Raw genomic sequence first — 19,389 nt, 5'->3', positions numbered from 1 at the left:
GCCACTTCAAGTTGCATTTTATCTAGTTTGACAGTAAATCCACTAATGTGAAATATATATACAGCCTTGAATACAAAGTAATAAACATACAGTTGTTCCATAAAACTAACTCATGATGCCAGTTGTGGACGCTTTTAATTAATTAATCCTAGCTCCATTATATGCTTATCTTTACAACAGTGCAACATTCCTATATGTCAGTAAGTGAGACTGCATAAGCACAAGGTTAATTTTTCTGACCACTGCCCAGAAGTTAATTTATCTTTTCTTAAATTATATTTAAAGAATCTCATTGCTTTTCAGAAGTTTTGAGACAAGTGAACAAAGATGACTATTCTTTTCAGAATGGACACTAAGAGCAGTATTGTTGCAGGTTAATATCAGTTGGCTTGAAGAGGTACAATCTGAATTTGCCATTCTTCTCCCTTGACATTCAATGGCATTACCATCCTGAATCCCCCACTATCAACATCCTGGGGGTTATCATTGACCAGAAACTGAACTGGACTAGCCATATAAATACTGTGGCTACAAGAGCGGGTCAGAGGCTGGAAACTCTGCAGTGAGTATCTCACCACCTGACTCCCCAAAGCCTATCCACCATCTACAAATCATAAAACAGGGGTATGATGAATAATATCCAGTTGCCTGGATGAGTACAGCTCCAACAATACTGAGGAAGCTCAACACCATTCAGGTCAAAGCAGCTGCTTGATTGGCACCCCATCCACCAGCTTTAACATTCACTCCCACCACCATTGGCGCACGATGGCAGCAGTGCGTACCATATACAAGATGCACTGCAGCAATTTGTCAAGCCTCCTTTGACAGCACCTTCCAAATCTGCAACCTCTACCACCAAGAAGAACAAGAGCAGTAGCTGGGAACACCACTACCTGCGAGTTCTCATCCAACCACACACCATTTTGACTTAGAACTATATCGCCACCCCTTCGCTGTCACTGGGTGAAAATCCTGGAACTCCCTTTTACAGCATTGTGGGTGTACCTGTATCACATGGACTTCAGTAGTTCATGAAGGTGGCTCAACAATACCTTCACAAGGGTAATTAGGGATGTGTAGCAAATGCTGGCCGAGCCAGCGACACCCAGATCCCGTGAAAGAATAAATTTTTTTAAAAGACAAGTTGCCTTTATGTAAATGAAATTCTAATGTATCTATTTTGTGAACCATTGTTTTAGTGGATGCGCTGTTCTTCAAATTTTCTAATCGCAAATGCTCAATGAACCTCATGTATTTAACTGAATTGCTTATTGTCTCTTCTGAGTCAACCTTCCATGTGCTCAAAAAAGTGAGATTCAAATGTTTGCATCTCTGACTAAAGTTAGGTAAATCCTTCATTAAACAAAAAGTGTGTAGAATATTTTAAGTTAATCTTAATGGTTCCTCGCTTAGACTTCTGAAGGGAAACCACATTTTGACCTTGTCATTCTTTCTGGCAGCTTGCAAGTGACTCCACAGGGGCCCAGAGTAATTTGTAAAATCATGCTCTCTGGTTTGATTAATGTGAAGTAGTAAGGGTAGTCACTTATTTCATGAAAAGTGGCTGTTTCAAAGCTCTGACCTCGTCATACTTAAAATCCTAGGATTGTGTAAGTTCGAGATATATTTTGACTGGAAAGTGCAGTTGTTCAAAGAAAAATTTTTGCAATGTGGATTTGATGTATTCCATGCATTGTTTATGTTTGACACAATGCACTACAACTGAAATCAACCATACCTGTGGAAGATAGTTAAAGGCTCGGCTTGGAACTCGCTGAAACTCAGTGTCTGGGCTAGAAAAAAATAAATGATCTATTGATTAGCATTTCTTTAGAAGGACTCGCTACTTTTCTGGTTCAGGACAAATGGTCAGCATGTGACTAGCAGATAAAGGAATTTAACCTGGTAGCTGTTCACATTATGCAACTGTGTTCATTATTCTATGTAACTACATTTAAGAGTCATGGAACTATGGTGCTTTTTTTCCCCTAAATATATCTGGTTTTCTTCTTTTTAGATCAGGGAATTGATAGAAGTCCATGAAAAGGAAAATTCAGAAGATGAAAAATATTCCTAAAGCCTGAAGATGTGCCACCGAATTTTGAAACCTGATTGTAATTCCTTTTTTGAATTGGTGATGGTCTTTGTTTTTTTTTTAAGAAGTGCACTGATATTTGGTCCATATGAGGCCACCCCTGATTCTTGCAAGTGCATCTTTTGGGTGAATCTCAGATATGTGCTGGCTTCCCTTTTGGCTCGCTCTGTGTTTTGTAATATCAGTTATGTTTTCTGCAATAAATCTGAGCAGGAAATAAAATATTGTCATCACCTTCATTGGAATGACCACCATTCATTTAAAGTTCCTCTGGAGCACATACTATAGAAATATTTACTGTCACTTATTTTACAACATGACTAGCTAACTGTTAGCTGGGATGAATGGCATATCACATAAAATAATAATTGATAAATAGATAATATACAGCATGCACATTAGCTTAACATTTCATGTAAATAAACTTTTCATTTAGGTTGTCTGTTTATATTCTCAAACGTTTTAAAGTGTGTCACATACAAAGAATTTTGTATAATGTCTTATGGAGGCAAATATGCAAGCTGCATCAAGGTACTAATGTTTATTGGTGGTGGTGGTTGAAGGCAAAACATTGGCCAAGGGACCATCTTTTTTAAATCATCCATGGGATGTTGGCATCGCTGGCTAGGGCCAGTATTTATAGCCCATCCTCAACTGCCCTTGAAAGGGTAGTGGTGAGCTGCCGCCTTGAACTGCTGCAGTCCAAGTAGTGTAGGTGCACCCACAGTGCTGTTAGGGAGGGAGTTCCAGGATTTTGACCCAGCAACAGTGAAGCAATGGCAATATATTTCCAAGTCAGGATGGTGTGTGGCTTGGAGGGGAACTTCCAGGTGGTGGTGTTCCCATCTAACTGCAGAAATGGGAGAACTCCCTCCTCTTGAAACAGTTCTGTGGGATGTTTAGTGTGCAGCCACAAGAACAGGACAATGGAGCCTTAGTTTAAAGTTTCATCTGAAGATGGCGCTTCCAACAATGTAGCTTTTCCTCAGTACTTGAGTTTAGGACTAAATACAAGACCTGGAATGGGGCTTGAACCTATGGTCTTCTAAAGAAGCCAAGTTGATGCTGCAAGTTCCACACTGCTACGGATATGTGTAGTTGAAATAAGTAGAAGGATATTTTGTATAAAGCCATAAGGAATACAATTGCTTTGGCGTCATGCAATTCAGATTTTGAAAGAAAAATTTTGTAAAGAATCATTGGTCAGTAGCCACTGCAGTATTGTGTTTAATGCAAGTTTCTTATGACAGCTTTTGAAAGAATACAGCGAATGATCATTAAATGTTGAGAACAGTACAAACAAACTTTAAAGTCCCTTTTCTTAATTTACTGTTGACGTATTCTGGAATTTAATTATGGTAGCAACGCTTTTGGAGTTCTGCAACAATATAAGTAGTGAACCTATTCAGCCACTGAATTGAGGCCATCAGATCTTGTAACCATTGCATAATCCCATCAAATGTTGGTCCATGGTTCAAAACGACATTGATTTTGGTTTGTGCATTTTGTTTCAGAACAGAAATAATGGCCTTTAAAAAATCAATTTCGAATATAGTCCATCACTTCAAGTCCTTTTACAAATAGATTGATTAATTTGGGTTCAATCACATTTTGGTATTTGTGTACAGCTATGGATTGATGTATCAGAGTGTAATTCAGAGTATTGCACCCTGCACAGGGGGCACATTTTAGTTAACTGAACTTTAGAGTGGCGTACTTCAGGGCAAATAGGGCTAAAAATTGGCTGAAATCACCGCCTTTTGTTAAGTTAGGAACAATGATTAAATTAAATATCAAAAGACTAAATGCACAACAGTCAAATGCCTCCATGGTCTTGCCCCACCATATCTCTAAGCTCCAGCACTACAAGCAGTTGAAATCTCTGCACTCCTCAAATTCTGGACTCATGCACACCCCTGATTTTAGTCACACCACCATTGGTGGCCATGCTTTCAGTTGCTTCGGCTCCAAGCTTTGAAATTTCCTCCATAAACACCCACCCTCTACCTCTCCTTTAAAATGCCCCTTAAAACCTACCTCTTTGACATGCCCTAATATCTCCTTATGTGGCTTAGCGTCAAATTTTATTTCTAATGTTCTTGTGAAGTGGCTTGGCAATTTTACTACATTAAAGATGCACATTGCTGTTGTACAATATTGAATACATGCCTTCAGTGCACATCTTCATTCAGTCAATTCAAAAACATAATTACTGCAATAAAAGTAGTGGAATATTGTGCCAAATCTGAAGTTTGTTAGGATGAGCCCAAGTCCTGCTGCAATTTCAGTCTAACTCCTGATTTTTATATGTTGTAAAGCCTGTATTTTGGGGTTGCCTTTCGGTCTGAGCTTTTCCGGGCTGTTTTTTGAAATTAATAGAAAGGAAAATTGGGAGAGGTGTGTATTTGGCAGCTAATCTGACATCATTTGTTTTACGCTCACCAAATTAAAAATATTCCTAATGACTTGATGGTTGCCTCAATATTACATGCAAGTCTCAAAGCCCCAAGTCCCAAATCCTTTCTGTGTGCGTAGTTACATAAATGATCAATTGCCCTAATTACAGTTGGTGGTATGCACAATATCTTCCTAATCATACTGACTCCATTATATTTGTTATTGCCGCGTAGTGAAACATTATAGTAATTTGACACAGAACTATAAAGACTGACTATCAAATTCAGCTGCTCCCTGGGTAAACTTGCTGAGCCATTGGTGGAGCCAGACTGATTAATTTCATGATAAATGTCTTTAATTTATGGATGTCGAGGAGGCCAAAATGCAATTTACAGAGGACACATAAGTCACAGTTGAAGGGAAGGATTTTTAGCAGGCTTTTGAGGAGGATAGGGAGGTAGCTAGGTGTAGAGGAGGAAATTTGGTGCACATAAATGATAAGTTACGATGAACTAAAGGGAACAGAATAAGTCAGGAATAGCAGATAGGAACATATGACTGGAGAAGATCTCTCGAACAGGTTGCAATGGAGGAATTTAAAGTTAAGGAACCTAAAAATGATTGCTGTCAACCAATCTAACCCTTATGGGAGGTAGAAGAGCATTTTTGTAATACATTTAGTTTAAATTATTTATGATGAATTCTGCACTGTTCCCTCTTGTTTTAGAGTGTTAGACTTGTGTTGTTTACACCACCAACAACCCACCCACCCCTTCCATCATTTTTACTTTATTATTTACTTGACTTTGGAATTTTATTAGCGACTGTTTTGGACGGATGAGCACTTAACAAATTTTGATTTTGGCTCTTCTCTTTCCAAATTCGGATGCTCTGAGTCAGAAGTTGAGAAAAGGGCAATGCTGCATGGCCATTATACGCTACATTTTCCCCACACTGTGGATAACGACAGAAACAGGCTACTCACCCCAGCAGGTCTATGCAGGTGTTTATGTTCCACACGAACCCCAAATCACCTTACCTCATCTCACCTTATCAACATTAACCTTCTGCTAGTTCTCCTTTATGTACTTACATAGAATAAACAGCACAGAAACAAACCATTTGGCCCAACCAGTCAAGTTGGCTTTTATGCTCCATTTGAGCCTCCTATCCATTTTCATCTAATTCTTTTGGCATAATCCTTTCTTCATTTCTCCCTTATTTATGCATCTGCCCTCTCTTAAATACATCCCCTCCATTGTGGCTGACAACATCTAGGACTGCATCCATCTAATTTCCCACACCTCCATTCAGTCTGCAAGCATGACAAGCTTCCACTCACCTGTCCCTTTAATTCTCAACTCCACTCCCACTCTGACCTCTGTCCTCAGCCAGCATTCTTCTAATGAAACTCGATAGAAGGTCAAGAAACAGCATTTCATTTTTCAGTTAGGCACTTTCAAACCATCTGGACTCTATTGAATTCAACAATTTCAGATCATAACCACTGCTCCCATGTTCTCAGCAGCTGTTGGTAATTTTTTTATCAGATGTGGGCTTCGCTGGCTGGGCCAGCATTTATTGCCCATCCCTAGTTGCCCTTGAGAAAGTGGTGGTGTTCTTAAACTGCTGCAGTCCATATGATGTAGGTACATCAACAGTGCTGTTAGGAAGGGAGTTCCAGGATTTTGCCCCTCAACAACAGTGAAGGAACAGTGATATAATTCAGGATGATGGGTGACTTGGAGGGGAATTTCCAGGTGGTGGTGTTCCCATGCATCTGCTGCCCTTGTCCTTCTAGATGTTGGTGGCTGTGGGTTTGGAAGGTGCTGTTGAAGGAGCCTTGGTGAATTCCTGCAGTGCATCTTGTAGATGATTCTGCTATTACCATTCATACCCACTCAACCCATTTTTTTTTTGTTTCTTTACTTGTCCCATGACCATTCCCTTTTGCCTTGCATCATCATCATCCCTTTTTGTCATTTAATCTCTCCGGCCTTCCCGCCCACCCCCATCACAGGGCTTCCCTTTTGTCCTTTCTTCCCCTTTGCAGCCATCTTAACAGTCTTGTTAATCTCTGCTTTTTAAATAAAAGACAGCTCCAGAAAAATATATACTGAATGCTGTCGATGTTTAAAGGTATGAAGAGGACATGCCTTTACTGGGCATGACATTTTCATCAAAGTATATTCCCAGTTGTACATAATTTCTGAATCAATTCCTACTTAAGTTATATTTCATATCTTTTTTTTAGCCAGAGCTTATCTTTTTAGCCAGAGCTTATCTTTGTATACTCATTGTAGTGATAAACATTCCTGTTCCAATCTGTGCAATGTGTTTACTTCTCCAATTATTCCATTATTGCTTAAGAAAATCTCATCAGTGTTATTTTAAACCATTCCCACTGATGTTCTGCATTGTTCACCACTGCTTTCCGGTCTTAAAATTGATTTCACAAGGGAGAAAAGCTAAATTATCTCTCGATAGCCACAAACAGTAGTCTCATGAGTAATACCAGACTTTGATTGTGCTCAGTGGGATTTAATGGCTTACAGGATAATTTTCTTCTTGACATGAGCAGTTTATTAAGATAACAAGTCAATAGACAAAACAAGAGAACCCATTCTGCATATAAGAGTAGAGAAAGATTTTTGTCACATGAAGCAACATTTCTCTAACACTCATACAGAGAGAAGCCCAAGTTGCAATTTACAGGACACTGGTTATTCAGTGGTCACTGAGACAGGCAAGAAAGGGGTGAAGTGCAATGACAGAGCAATGCTATAATTGCAATAAACTTCCAGTATAACACAAAATCCTGTAATAGTAATTCAAAAGTGCATTAATTTGATGCACAGAAATCTAATTCACTTGCAAAACTCTTGGGGTCCTTCACAGACCACTAGGATCTGTGAACCCCAGTTGTCATGTTTCAAATTATAAGTCTATTTAATAACCATTAATGATATGTGACTGGCAACTTTAAATTTGTGTTGCTATAGGCTCTGAATGAGATAAAATCTACATCTCCGAAGCCTCTGATCTGAAGGCTAATGAGACAGTCTTTCCCAGTCCATCAGTGTTTTTGGATTTATTGAAACAGAGGCAAATACTTGAATTTATATGGTGCCTTTCATGGCTTCAGGATATATTAAAGTGCTTCACAACCAATAGAAAGTACTTTGGAGTTGTAGCCCGAGTCGATGTAGAGCAAGCTTAAATATCGTAATCATCCAACATTGTGTTGTTGCTGGGGTTTATGCAGTGAATTATTTATCATGGGGTTTAACCACAGCCAAAGTAATAGTGGTTGACTTTGAATGATTTACCCAGACCTTTCTTACAACAGATAATGAACTTCACATTTAAAAAGAAGCCTTTTTTGTACTTCCATTCGGACACAAATAATTAAACCTTATTTAGATAGTAGACACAGGTTTTGGGTTAATAAGAGAAACTAGTAGACTGAAGTGATATAAATGGATAAGTTGCCAGCCTTTACACTTATTCTTGAAGTGCAAGCTGATTTTAAAAATGTTAAGGTTCTTAGCGACCAAATGCCTAACTACTTACTTACAGATGACCATAGTTTAATGTGTGTCCCAATGCTGAATTTTTGAATGAGCTCCTTAGATTAAGTAACCTAAATTGTTGGATTATGGTTTGGAAACTCCCTTTATTCTCATTTTAGCATTGAACATTTGCATTCATAAATAGGAACAGGAGTTTGTCATTGTTATCTATGGTAGCTCTGTCATTTTAACCTTGATTCCCTGTTGTCTTTCCTTTGCCCTTGATACCATTGCTTGCCAGCTACCTCCATCTTAAAATCTAAATTGACTTTGCATCTATGGTCTTCTGAAGCAATATATTCCATATTTCTAGAACCTATGAAAAGTTCATTACCGGATTTTCTTTTAATCAGGTTAGCTTGAATTCTGACGATTCCTTTACTAAAGTAAAGAATGGTTTCCTATCTGTGAATTCCCTTCATTTTTCTAAACCCCTCAATCAAGTTACCTCTTCACTTCCTTATCTCCAGGGAAAATTGTTCTGTTTATTTAGTCTCATATCAGTACTTTCATCCCTGCTAGCATTAGTGCTGTGCTGTATATAATAGTAGGAATGTTCCATGCCTTTTGTATTCTATGCCTTTTGTGATAAAAGCAAGCATCCCATTGCTATTTTTGATGACTAGATCCATGTATGATTCTACTGCAAACATTCTTTTTGCAATCATTGGCAATTAAAGGATATGGACAGACAGTTCTTTCTTCATCTACAGTGCGAGCACATGTATAAATTGGTCATCAATCTGTGTGTCAACTTTATAATGTGTTAAGCTATCAAGTTACTTCTGATTTTGAGTTCAAAAACTTCTGCAACATCAAGTCAGTTTACACTTCAATTTTTGGTCTACACCCAGGAGGTCACATTTTCTGAGTTCTAATTTAATATAATGAAGTTATATACTTATAAAAGCACTTACAATGTGTTTTTATATTTCTGGCTCATTTACTCTCATTCCTTTTTTTTAAACTTTTTATCAACTTTTTGATGGCTTTTTTCTAGTTTCTAAAAAACTTCTAATCCTCAGACTTGCTATTAATCATTGCAACATTATAAGCCTTTTCTTTTAATCTAATACTATCCTTAGCCTCTTCAGTAGTCCATAGATCAGCCTTTCTTGATGAGTTTTAACTTTCCAACGGAATGTATTTTTGTAGAACGTTTTGAATTGTTTCTTTAAATATTTCCCATTGTTTATTTATAGCCATACCTTTTGCCCAAGTCAACCTTAGCCAGTGCTCCCCTCATACCAATGTAATTGGCTTTAAGTTTAAGACTCTTGCTTGTGATTGGAGTATGTCACTTTCAAACTTAACATGGAATTCAGTTGTATTATGATCATGATTTCCCAGTGGTTATTTTATTGAGAGATTGCCAATTAACCCTGCCTCATTACACAATACTAGATCTAAAATAGTTTTATCACTAATTGGTTCCATTATGTATTGCTCCAGAAAATTGTTCCTAAAAGAATTATACAAAATCATCTTTCAGACTACCTTTACCACTTTGGTCCGGGCTAAATGAAGATTAAAGTCACCCCACAATTATTACATTGCCTTTGCTATAAGTTCCAATAATTTCTTCTTTAAAGCACTGTCTAACAGAATTTTTATTAGGGGGCTTATAACTACTCCCAACAGTATTTTCTGACTCTTGCTACTACTAATTTCCACCCATTCTGATTCTACTGCCTGATTTTCTAAGCCAAGATCCATTATCACTAATATCCTTATTTCAACCTTTACTGACAGGGCTACTACTTTTCCATTCGGCCTGTCTTCTTGAGGTATTGTATACCCTGGAACATTTATTTCCCAACCTTTGTCATGTTGCAACCATATCTCTGTAATGGTGATTAGATCTAAACCATTTATCACTATTTGTGCCACAAATTCATCTATCATACTGTGGATACTTTGTACATTCAGATAAAGAGAATTTAATTTTTTTTACTATTCTCTACATGGACCTTACTTGCTGATGCGCTATAACCGTCGAACTCTCTGTCCCTTCCTGCCCCACTCTGCTTATCTTTACCCATTGTTCCACTGTTCTATTGTCTTGACCTTTCTCTTTTGATTTTTAATTCTGCCTTCATCTGAACCCTTCCCACCCCCTCCACTCCTGTTAGTTTAATGCCCTATCCACACTACAGCCCTAGTTACATGATTTGCATATGGATGCAGTGATGAGAAGTCATCAATTTAAAATTATCATTAGGATAGTGAGGAAAGAGGTCTTTCTTTACATAGAAAGCTTTTAAAGAATGGAATGCTTTCCCTTAGAAATTAGATGAGGCATAAACTATTGCATTTTTAAGGGAAAAGTGGAGGAACATTTGAGGCAGAACATGAATCAGGGCTATGAGAAGAGAACAGAGCAGTGGAGTTGGCATGGAGCCGATTGGTTAAATGATTTCCTTCTGACCTGTCAACATCTATGCCCCTCATTACTTTTATGGCCAAAGTGAAAGAGTTTAGCCCTGGAGTAATGGAAAGCATTCACTTTCAATATCCACTAATAGCATGAAGAATTCAGATGCAATATACGGTATGGCAAAGTGAAGTCCACTCTATTCTGTACCAACTTCAGAAATATTGTAAGGTATTCCTTTTTCACCACTAAAGATGATCAAAAATGAGTTGCGGGAAATAACCACAGGCACATGACCTATCTTCCCATCTATCACTTGTATACAACTATTTCCTCCAGGAGTTTGTCCAACTCCCATCAGAAAATTTGGTGCAAAAGTTGCACCTACTGCACAAGCCAGCAACCAAATCCAAAGGTCGGTGAATCTCTGGGAAAAGATAAACCACTCGACTTCCAATTTACTTTTATACTTATATAGTTTGTATACATGTCCTTTTGTTTTCCTTAATCTATCTAATTCAAATAATCTCTCAACATATATACCCATGCTAGGCATTGACCCTACCCATGTGCATCACACTACATTTATCTATATTAAATGCCATCTATCAGAGCACTTTGCATCTATCTTTACCAAGGAAGAATAGGCTAAAAATTGATATAGAGGAGGTATTAGAAAGACTGGCTGTACTTAAAAATTGTTAAGTCCGCAGACTGGATGGGAAGCTCCAGCAGTTCAAGGCAGCAGCTCACCACCACCTTCACAATTAGGGATGGGTAATAAATGCTGACATAGCCAGTGACTCCCATATCCCGTAAATGAATTTCTAAAAATTTTGTTTAACTTAAGTATTGCTGAAAAAAGAGACAAGCTGTCAAGGCTTTTCATCTTGCATTTCTGGACAGATGCAAGAATACCCAATTTAAAAGGAAGCAATGATTTTACTGCATGAGAAAAGGTTGCAGATTGGTTGGCAAGTCAAAGCCCTGTTATGGAGAATGCAACACCTCGACCAATTGGACATCAACAGCAGCAGAATTGCATTCTACCACAATCTGCAACCTCATAACATGGCATATCCCTCACTCCACCATTTCTATTAAGTCAGGGGATCAACCCTGGTTCAATGAGGAGTGTAAGCGAGCATGGCAAGAGCAGCACTAGACATAGGTAAAGGAGGTGCTGACCTGGCAAAGGTACAACACAGGACTTCATACATGTTAAACAGCAGAAGCAGCATGTAGTAGACAAAGGTAAATGATCCCACAACCAATGGATTAGGTCAAAGCTTTGCAGCCCTGTCACATCCAGTTGTGAATGAGAGTGGACAATTAAACAACTAAAGGGAGGAGGGGGCTCCTTGAACTCCCCATCCTCAATAATGGGGAAGCCCAGCAGGTGAGTCCAAAAGTCAAGGCATTTGCAACTATCTACAGCCAGAAATACCAGGTGGATGATCCATCTTGACTTCCTCCTAAGGCTCCCACCATTACAGATGCTAATCTTCAGCCTATTAGATTCATTCCACATGATATCAAGAAATGGCTGAGTGCACTGGATACATCAACAGCTATGCACCCTGACAACACCCTAGCTGTTGTGCTGAAGACCTGAGCTCTAGAACAAGCCAGACCCTAGTCAAGCTCTTCAGTACACTTTAATACTGACATCTATGCAATGAAAGGTATGTCCTGTCCACAAAATGCAAGACAAATCCAATCTGACCAATTACTGCAGTATCAGTCTATTCTCAATCATCAGAAAAGTGATGGAAGGTGGTGTTGGCACACCTATTAAATAACTCACCACCTGACTCCCTGTATTCTTACCACTTGCCTGCCCACAAAGCCTGAACACTATCCACAAGGTGCAAGTCACGAGTGTGATGGAATATTCAGCACTTGCCTGTATTCCTGTACAAACGAAACTCCACAATACCGTCCAGGACAAAGCAGTCCCCTTCACTGACACCCCATCCACCGCCTTAAACTTTCACTTCCCCACCCCCCACCACCCCCTGCACCACACCACCAGTGCACTGTCTGTATTGTGTACCATCTGCAAAACTTCCATGCTGTCAACAGGAGTCAGCCCACATGGAAACTTGACACATGCGTAGAGAAATTGTCACCTCAATCATACACATTGGAAGTGAACAACCAAATATACCAGTGCAAACTTCAGAAATTTGCCAAGACCTCTTCGACAGCACTTTCAAAACCCATGGCCTCTACCAGCTAAAGGAACAAGGGCAGCAGACACGTAAGAACACCACCACCTCCAAGTTCCCCTCCAAGCCATTCAATAAGTTGCCTTGGAAATGTAATGCTGTTCCTTCACTGTTCCTGGGTCGAATCCTGGATTTTCCTAACAGGACCATGTGTGTGCCTACACCAGATGGACTGTTCAAGAAGGCATCTCACCACCAACCTCTCAAGGAAAATTAAGGATGAGTGATAAATAGCGACCTTACCAGTAACATGAATGAGGAAAAGACACCACTTGTTGCCAGTTTCCATGAGAAGCTGTAATCATTCATGATAACCCTTTGCCTATGAGAATGAACCAATTGCCCATCCAATACAGAACCTTCCCTACAATCCCACAGGACTTTAATTCATTGAATTAGTCTTTGTTCTTCTTTGTTACAGATTTTTATACTTGGAAACTGCAAGTTAGAGGCACTTAGGCCCTGTACCTTTATATCGAACATCTTATTATGTGCCATTATTAAGGGAAACAGTGGCTGGCTACAGTATTTTTCCAATTGTAATGTCACTGGATCAATTCGGTAGAATTCCCATCTGAGGCTTTCCAACTCAACATTCAACAACTTGAACTAATAGTTCCTCTATCTGTGCATTATCTAACTATCCATCATTATTGACTTTATTCTATGAGCAATGTTGTCATGGTTCAGAAACACTCTGAAGAACTTCACCAAGCTCAATACCATTATACATTGCAACAAATGAAATGTGCTGTTCTAATATCTTCTTGCAAAATGAAATCGCTTTTCATTTGTTTGTGCAGAATGATTTGATTCTAAGTATTTTAAGTTGACACTTTAGAGTCATAGTGGTCTACAGTACAGAAAAAGGCCTTTCAGCCCATCGAGTCTGCACCGGTCAAACAAGTAGCTAACTATTCTAATCCCATTTTCCAGCACTAGGCCCATAGCCTTGTATGATGGCATCGCAAGTGCACATCCAAATACTTTTTAAATGTTATGAGGGTTTCTGCCTCTACCACCCTTTTAGGCAGAGAGTTCCAGATTCACACCACCCTCCAGGTGAAAAAATTCTTCTTCACATCCCCTCTAAACCTCCTGCCCCTTATCTTAAATCTATGCCCCCTGGTTATTGATCCCTCCATCAAGGGGAAAAGTTCCTTCCTGTCTACCCTATCTATGCCCTTCATAATTTTATACATCTCAATCATGTCCCCCCACCTCAATCTCCTCTGCTCCAGGGAAAATAATCTCAGTCTATCCAATCTCTCCTCATAAATAAAATTCTCCAGCCCAGGCAACATCCTGGTAAATCTCCTCTGCACTCTCTCTCGTGCAATCACATCCTTCCTATAATGCGGATTCCAGAGCTGCCTGCAATACTCTAGCTGTGGCCTAACCAGCATTTTATACAGTTCCAGCATAACCTCCCTGTTCTTACATTCTATGCCTCGGCTAATAGAGGCAGGTATCCCATATGCCTTCTTAACCACCTTATCTACCTGTCCTGCTACCTTAAGGGACTGGTGGACATGCACACCAAGGTTCCTCTGATCCTCAGTACTTCCCAGGGTCCTACCATTCATCGTGTATTCCCGTGCCTTGTTTGTCCTGCCCACGTGCATCACTTGTCTGGATTAAATTCCATTTGCCACCTATCAGCCCATCTGACCAGCCCATCTACATCCTCCTGTAATGTAAGGCTATCCTCCTCACTATTTACCACCCCACCAATTTTCATCATCCGCGAACTTACTGATCAACCCTCCTACATTCAAGTCTAAATCGTTTATATATACCACAAACAGCAAGGGACCCAACACCTATCCCTGTGGAACCCCACTGGACACAGGCATCCAGTCACAACAACACCCCTTGACCATCGCCCTCTGCTTCCTGCCACTCAGCCAATTCTGGATCCAATTTGCCAAATTGCCTTGGATCCCATGGGCCCTTACTTTCATTATCAGTCTCCCATGCGGGACCTTATCAAAAGCCTTGCTGAAGTCCAAGTAGACTACGTCAAATGCATTGCCCTCATCTACACACCTGGTCACCTCTTCAAAAAGTTCAATCAAATTGGTCAGACATGACCTCCCCTTAATAAAACCATGCTGACTGTCCTTGATTAATCCCTGCCTCTCCAAGTGTAGATTAATTCTATCCCTCAGAATTGCTTCCAATAGTTTCCCCACCACTGAGGTTAGACTGACTGGCCTGTAGTTCCCTGGTTTATCCCTTCTTCAATAACGGTACCAAAGAAGATTTTTATTGGATTCAAATTTCACCTGCCGTGGTGGGACTTGAACCCAGGTCCCCAAAGCGTTACCCTGGGTCTCTTGAATGTTAGCCGAGTGACAATACCACAAAGCCAGCACCTCCCCAAAGAAATCAACACTAAGATTAGCTCTTTTTATATTCCAGATTTATTAATTGAATTTAAATCCCACCAGCTGCTGTGTCAGGATTTGAACCTGGTGCCTCCAAAGTATTAACCAGGTCCTTTTAACTGTAAGCCCAGGGACAATACCACTATTCCACTGTCTCCTCGATTTTGTTCAAACTGTCCTGAGGTATTACTGTAAAATATCAGATTGAGCTGTATGTTGCATGCAGTTGCAAAACTATCTACCTGCTAGATGTGGAAGTGTGGAGGGCAGTATGATTACTGACTCATCTGAACTGTGTTGGGCTGAGTTGGTAATGGCTTTATTAGCTACATATGTAAAGTAGAAAACATGACCTTTTTTGAGTAAGAAAATTAATTTTGGTTAGGTGATTGGTGTAAGATCCAAAAGGCTTCTTTCTATTGGTTATCCAGGTCATCCAAAACAGGGCAAGCTGGAATTTAACATTGGTGACTTGAGATTCATTCTGTCATTTACAGAATCTTGATTATCTGCCATACTGGAAGAAATCCACAGCTTGGGTAATGGAAACGAATCGGTAATTGAGAATTCCAAAATCTCCTTTCAACTACTGTTATAAATGAACTTCTCTGCTTTATTTCAAGCTGGTGTATATGAACATACAAATTAGGAGCATGAGTAGGCCATTCGGCCCCTACGAGGCTGATCCGTCATTCAATAAGATCATGGCTGATCTGATTGTAGCCTCAACCCCACATTCCTTTCTACCCCCTTCTTAATTAAGAATCTATCTACCTCGACCTTAAAAATATTCAAAGACTCTGCTTCCACCGCCTTTTGAGGAAGAGAATTCCAAAGACTCACGACGCTCTGAGAGAAAGAATTTCTCATTTCTATCTTAAATGAGTGACTCCTTATTTTTAAACAGTGTCCCCTAGTTCTAGATTCTTTCACAAGAGGAAACATCCTCTCCATATCTGCCCTGTCAAGACCCCTCAGGATCTTAAAAGTTTCAATCAAGTCGCCTCTTACTCTTCTAAACTCCAGTGGATATAAACCTAACTTGTCCAACATTTCCTCATAAGACAACCCACCTATTCTAGATATTAGTCTATGTTTCAAGTATAAGGACAACAGTCTTCTTTAGTGTGTGTCTGTGAGAGGTCTTTATTGAACTGATCTTAAGATGTCTGTCCCCAGAGGCAGAGTACCTCATGGCAGAGTCACAACTATGGCAAGCCAGTTAGTCAGTGCAGTCTTGTATTTCCAAAACCTAAACATCCCCTTTTTCAAATAAAAAAGATACAAACATCCCTTTTTCATATTTAAAAAGAGATACAAACATCCCTTTTTCTCCCAGTGAACAAAAGACACATTTACATGCACAATCCTATGTGACTGTGAGTTACCCAAGTTACCCACTATATACCCACTGTTCTCATAAAACAACTGTTTGATCTACTATTCAGTCTCTGCACATGCATTGCACACATAGTCTTTAAACCACGCAGGTCTCTTAATGGAATGCGTACGCGTTGACATTGTTCATCTGGGTGATGTTCCTTGTACAGAAAGTATCATTCCCATGACACTTGTTGCATTGGTCACTGTTGTTCTATTGCTGTTGTTGGGACTCATGGACCTCTGGGATTGATGGTAGCTCTGCACTCAGTACAGCTGGTGAGATCCCTTCTTCCTGACCACCCGAGTGTGTTTCACTAGTTCAAAAACAGAATTACCTGGAAAAACTCAGCAGGTCTGGCAGCATCGGCGGAGAAGAAAAGAGTTGACGTTTCGAGTCCTCATGACCCTTCAGCAGAACCGCTCTGAAACTAGTTTCACTAGTTGTTTGGATATGCCTGTGCTTGTGCTGGTATATTTGGTCGTTCACTTCCACTACGTACAATCGAGGTAACAATTTCTCTACACATGTGCCAAGTTTTCACGTGTGCTGACTCCTGTTGAGAGCAGTGAAGCTTTGCACCCTGACTGGCTCTCCAATGCTCAGCTCTGGCAATGGTTTGGCAGTCTTGTCAAAATGAAATTTGGTTTTCTGCCATTTCACCTTGATCTTTTCACTCACACCTGTTGGCACTTCTGGCTTCAGTAGCTTTTTTTCTATTGGAACAGTATTTTGCATGCTGCACGATATCAGTCTCTGGACAGGACTACTTTCCATGCCTTCAGTCGGTGTGTTTCTCCACTCAAGGATCACCTTGTATACATCAGTGCTAGATTTGCTCAATTTCTTGATGAATCCTTTGGTGATTTTTACTGCTGCCTTGGCCTTTCCATTTGACTGAGGATAGTGCGGAGACAATTTGTAGTGCTGATTTTCCCAATCTTTTGTGAATCGGCTAAATTCTTCACTTGTGAAATGAGGGCCATTGTCACTCATCACATTTTTTGTAATGCTGTACCGGATGAAGTGTGCTTTCAGGCATTCTACTATTTCTCTCATTGTTGTTGAAATCAACTGATCTAACTCCCAGTAGTGAGAATAGTAATCTACAGTGACAAGATAATCAGTTCCCATCAAAGTCAAAAGGCCTACCCCCAGTTTCATCCATGGCCTGTCTGGGATGTCATGCATCATCAATGGCTCTCCAGCTTGTTTAGCTTGGTACTCATTACAAGCACTGCACTGGCCTATGTGTTCATTAATTTCATTGCTCATGTTTGGCCAGAAGAGCACACCTCTTGCCTTTCTCAGTGTCAATTCAATTCCTTGGTGACTTGCATGGATATGCTTCAGCATCTCTCCTCTCCTCTCCATAGGGATGATGACTCTATTTCCTTTGTACAAGATGCCATCTTGAGCTGTCAATTCATCTCGGTATTTGACCATAGGTGTGGCCTTGATGCTCTCAGGCCATCCTTTCATCACCGATTTGTAAGTTCTGTTCTCCAACTGGAGGCATGGGTTCATATCCCACTTCTGACACCATGTTTGAAGTATAAAGACCTCTGTGAGAGGTCTTTCTTGAACTGATCTTAAGATATCTGCCCCCAGAGGCAGAGTCACATGACCATGGCAAGCCAGTTAGTCAGTACAGCATTGCACTTCCAAAACCCAACCAATCTAATAAATCTTCTCTGAACTGCATCTAACGCATTTACATATTTTCTTAAATGAGGAGACCAATACTGTACACAGTACTCCAAATGTGGTCTCACCAGTGCCCTGTACAACTGAAACATAACCTCCCTACTTTTGTAATCAATTTCCCTCACAAGAAATGACAACATTCTATTAGCTTTTCTAATTACCTGCTGTATCTGCATACTAGCCTTTTGTGATCCATGCACGAAGACACCCAGATCCCTTTGCATCTCAGAGCTATGCAATCTATCACCATTTAGATAATCTTTCCTTTTAATTCTTCCTGCCAAAATGGACCATTTCACATTTGCTCACATTATATTCGATTTGCCAGATCTTTGCCCACTCACTTAAACTATCCATGTCCCTTTGTAGCCTCCTATGTCCTCTTCACAATTTACTTTCCTATTTATCTTTGTGTCATCAGCAAATTTTTCAACCATACCTTCGGTCTCTTCATCCAAGTCATTTATGTAAATTGAAAAAAGTTGAGGCCCCTGCGGCACACCACTCGTTACACCCTGCTAATCAGAGAAAGACCCATTTATGCCAACTCTCTGCTCCCTGTTAGCTACCCGATCTTCTATTCATGCCAATGTGTTACCCCCTACACTATGAACTTTGATTTTCCGCAATAACCTTTGATGTGGCACCTTATCATATCCCTTCTGGAAATCTAAGTATAGTACATCCACCGGTTCCCCTTTATCCACAGCACAGGTGACTCCTTCAAATAATTCCAATAGGTTGGTTGAACATAATTTCTCTTTCACAAAACCATGTTGATTCTGCCTGACTGCTTTGATTTTTTCTAAATGCCCTGCTGAAACATCTTTAATACTAGCTTCTAATATTTTCCCTACGGCAGATGTTAGGCTAACTGGCCTGTAGTTTCCTGCTTTCTGTCTCTCTCCCTTTTTGAATAAAGGAGTTATATTTGCTATTTCCCAATCTAATGGATCCTTCCCCGAATCTAGGGCCAGAATCTTTGGGTTGGCGAGCGGGGGCGGGGCCCGCTCACTGACACGTAAAATGACACGCGGTGACATCAGGCGTGGGTCCCAACATCACCATGCGTCATTCAAGTCTTCAGTTCGGCAGGCGTGTATCGGAGTCGAACTGTCAAAGGCATACTAAGGCCATTTAAATAGTAATTGGAGTACTTAACAGAGCTGCCCGTCCAACCTTAAGGTTGACGGGCAGGCGAAGAGCCCAGGCGGCCTTCGCATTTATCATGAAACCTCA

The 19,389-nt window shown here is 40.1% G+C and overlaps 1 protein-coding gene across 1 annotated transcript in view; it reads left to right on the top strand.

The window, feature by feature from the left end:
- rpn2 (ribophorin II) overlaps positions 1-2,320 on the top strand; it is a 44,551-nt gene extending 42,231 nt beyond the window's left edge. The window contains exon 17 of the mRNA XM_078555076.1: positions 2,021-2,320. The gene's annotated coding sequence lies outside the window, so the exon portion shown is untranslated. The remainder of the gene's footprint in view (positions 1-2,020) is intronic.
- The last annotated feature ends 17,069 nt before the right edge of the window (positions 2,321-19,389 follow it).

The sequence above is a fragment of the Cetorhinus maximus genome, chromosome 13, assembly GCF_964194155.1.
Source record: "Cetorhinus maximus chromosome 13, sCetMax3.hap1.1, whole genome shotgun sequence".
NCBI classification, from domain to species: Eukaryota; Metazoa; Chordata; class Chondrichthyes; order Lamniformes; family Cetorhinidae; genus Cetorhinus; species Cetorhinus maximus.
Note: the sequence above shows the minus strand (reverse complement) of the source record. Positions and strands in the feature narration are given on the sequence as shown.